The sequence below is a fragment of the Cetorhinus maximus genome, chromosome 2 (assembly GCF_964194155.1).
Source record: "Cetorhinus maximus chromosome 2, sCetMax3.hap1.1, whole genome shotgun sequence".
Taxonomy (NCBI): Eukaryota; Metazoa; Chordata; class Chondrichthyes; order Lamniformes; family Cetorhinidae; genus Cetorhinus; species Cetorhinus maximus.
This window is the reverse complement of record NC_135880.1, coordinates 126,916,580-126,919,962: the sequence shown is the minus strand read 5'-3', so window position 1 is coordinate 126,919,962 and position 3,383 is coordinate 126,916,580.

Here is a 3,383-nt window from a genome sequence, read left to right as displayed (position 1 = left end):
ATCAAGGCACAGCTGCCTCCAAGGTGTCTCCCACGTCTCTCCACCAATTCCCTCCACTCACATGAGCATAACTTATTTCCCTTGGCCACAGTGATTTGCTGCTGCTGCTGCACTGCAGAGCGTCATGCGTACTGTGCACACATGAGGCCAGCTATGTAGCATGCATTAAGGCCAGGCTGCACACATTAGAGGAGCATCTCACTCACCTTACCTTAGCACACGGTTCTCTGGTGCTGTCCGAAGGCACCTTCCACCTCGGCGATCTTGAGCCAGGCTGCCTTGATGGAACTGGGAGGCTGCCTGGGCCTTAGGGGGAACAGGATGTTCCTGTCGACCTCCACCTCCTGCAGGTGGATCTCCAGGTCACGCTCAGAGAACTATGAAACAGCTCCTTCCCAGGACTTCTGGCTGCTGCAAGTGTTGGCCACCCTGGAATAAGGTAAGAGGAGGCACATGGGTCAGCATGTGTACGGGTGATGCCTTTCATTGTCATGTAGTTCATGGCGTGTAAAGTTCTTGAGGGGACAGTGTTGTTCTGTGAGTGGCATTGGGAGGAAAGGTGTGGCTGGTGAAGGATTAATAGTCTGGTTGTTGCATGACTAATGATTGGGCGGCAAACCATATCTCGGGTCACTACTGGTATAAGGGCACCAGGGATGTGGAGAATCTGTGGCTTCCTTGTGGTGCCTCAGTGTAGGCCAAGGGGCGTTCAGTTTGCTGCATCCTCTGAAGGTAGAATGCTTCGAGATGATTGCTGTGGGCGAGGGTCTGAATTAGAGTGGGAGGTGCAGCAGGTGAAATGTGCTGCTGTGGCAACTTGCAGAGCTGTGTGAGATGCTGCATGATGTTTGTTCAAAAGTCAGAACCTAACAGAGGTAAGTATCACAAGACTGGTGCAGTGGGGAGGTGATAAGATAGGGTAGAGTGACAACATTGGCAAAAAACAGTGAATACCTGAATAACTAAAGGGATACAGTCAATGGGCCAGCTCACACACAGGGGAACAATGTATCAAGCATCAAATAAATACATAGCACTTACACTCCGAGGGTCATGGGCTAGCTGGGTGTCAGGGTTATATGTGGGCTGATCTGTGCGTGCTGTGCCTTTTGTTGGCAGAGGACAGGAGGATGTGTTCCGACCATAAACATGAGCCCAAATCCAATCGCGGGTCTGGACCCAGAACCAGGCTCTTGATGAAATTGGAGGGTGAAGTCAGACAGCATTCATTGATGCAGTTTGCAACATGGCCTGACTCGTGTTTCGCAGCCCAAAGATGAATATTTGGCCTCAGGTCCCTGGATTTAATTGATTACCAATTCAATATTAAAGTGGAAAAATGTAACATGGAAGGAGAGTAAATGAGCCGAAAGGTCTCCTTCCACTCAACCTATCTTTTGAACTTCTTAATGTTAGGAGGAGAGTTTCAGGGGCCCTGTATTTATTTTAAATTTGTGACTTGTTACTTTTGTGCCCTCCAGCAATCGAGTGTTATTGAGATTTGTGCTGTGGGATGGGGAAATGTTTCGCATCATTCCTCACTATGTTCAGAAGGACAGTCTAAACCTTAGGAATTCTCTCCCTGAAGTTGTCCTTGGGTGATGTACATGAGCCTACCAGAGTTGTATTACAGAGAATAGAATCAGTGTAAAAGTTCTAGACAGCACAAAACTCTTAAAATCCTATCAGGCGAATCCTTTTAGTCAGTGCATAGCAAGCCCAACAAACGAAGGGGCTATTCTGGACAATGAAGCAGGGCAGGTAGAAAGGGTATAAGTGAGAAAACATTTTGATGATGATCTAATTCAGTTAAATTTAGCTTAGTTTGGAAGAAAGGACAATGATATGCCAAGAATAAAAGCTCTCAATTGAGGTAAGGCTAATTTTACTAAGCTGAGATGTGATTGAACAAAAGTGGATTAGAAACAGCTACTTGAAAGTAAATCAATGTCAAAGGAGTGGGACACATTTAAGGACGAGATAGAGGGGATTCAGAATAAACATGTTCCCACAAAGAAAGGGGTTGGGACTCTCAAATCTAGAGACCCTTGGATGTCAAAGAGCATACAGGGTAGGTTAAGGCAAAAAAGAGAAGCTTAGGTCAGATACAAAGGGATTTTGTCAATAGCGTGTCATTCTTGATGGTATAACCGGAACACAGCCCCACTTCCGCTTTCTCTTTTTTTACCTTAATATGCCTTAAATTGATGGTATGCTGCTATAAGGGAAGTGTGTCATGTGATCTAGCCTCAGCTTCACTTCAGCTTGGACAACATGACACACTTCCCTTAAAGTGATGACATGCTTTTTAAAATTCATTCATGGGGTGTGGGCATCGCTGGCTAGGCCAGCATTTATTGCCCAATTGCCCTTGTTCAGAGGGCATTTAAGAGCCAACCACATTGCTGTGGGTCTGGAGTCACATGTAGGCCAGACCAGGTAAGAACGGCAGATTTCCTTCCCTAAAGGACATTAGTGAACTGGGTGGGTTTTTACACCAATTGACAATGGTTTCATGGTCATCATTAGACTTTTAATTCCAGATTTTTTATTGAATTCAAATTCCACCATCTGCCATGGTGGGATTCAATCCCATGTCCCCAGGGCATTACCTTGGGTCTCTGGATTATTAGTCCAGCGACAATACCACCAAGCCATTTCTGCTATCCCTTAAGAGCATATTGCAATGCCCTTTTCCCACATGATTGAAATTAAAATTCTAAGTGCCAATGGCATGCATGGAAAATACATGTGGTTTAATGGCAAGGGAAGCTTTTCATTGATGAAACCTGCCATCAGTTGACAATGTTGCATCTATGTGTGGCCTACTAAGGAGGCCTCTACTGCCAGGGCCCTCCACCGCTTGAGCATGCCATATTCTTTGGAGAAATGAGTGACCACTGAAGCAGAGCAGTTCCATGGTTCAGCAATGCCTCCCTGTACGTTCTCCTCCAGGCCATCAGGGAAAGGCAGGAGGTGCTCTTTTCTGAAGATGGCATTAGAAGGCCCTCCCACCAGACCAAGACGACCTGGACATAGGTGGCAGAGGAGGTGAGCAACCGTGGGGTCATCTGCCAAACCTGGGTCCAGTGCAGGAAATGGGTCAACAATCTCATCCAATCTTTAAGGGTAATTTGCCAGTGTCACACCTTCAACAGGAATCTCTTTTTTGTCATCAATATGTAAATGTGTGAGTGGGCAGCTATCCCAGAGGAGCGAATGAGTGATCAGCCTTAGTGCTACATACAATTGAGGCCAAAGCATCTGGAAGTTCGCGTTTTGTATGTGCTTGGATGCAATATGTTGATTATAGGACTGTATGTGTGATGGGAATGCCTGCAGACAAGGGGATTAGGTGTCACTTGACATGTCACTGACTGCAC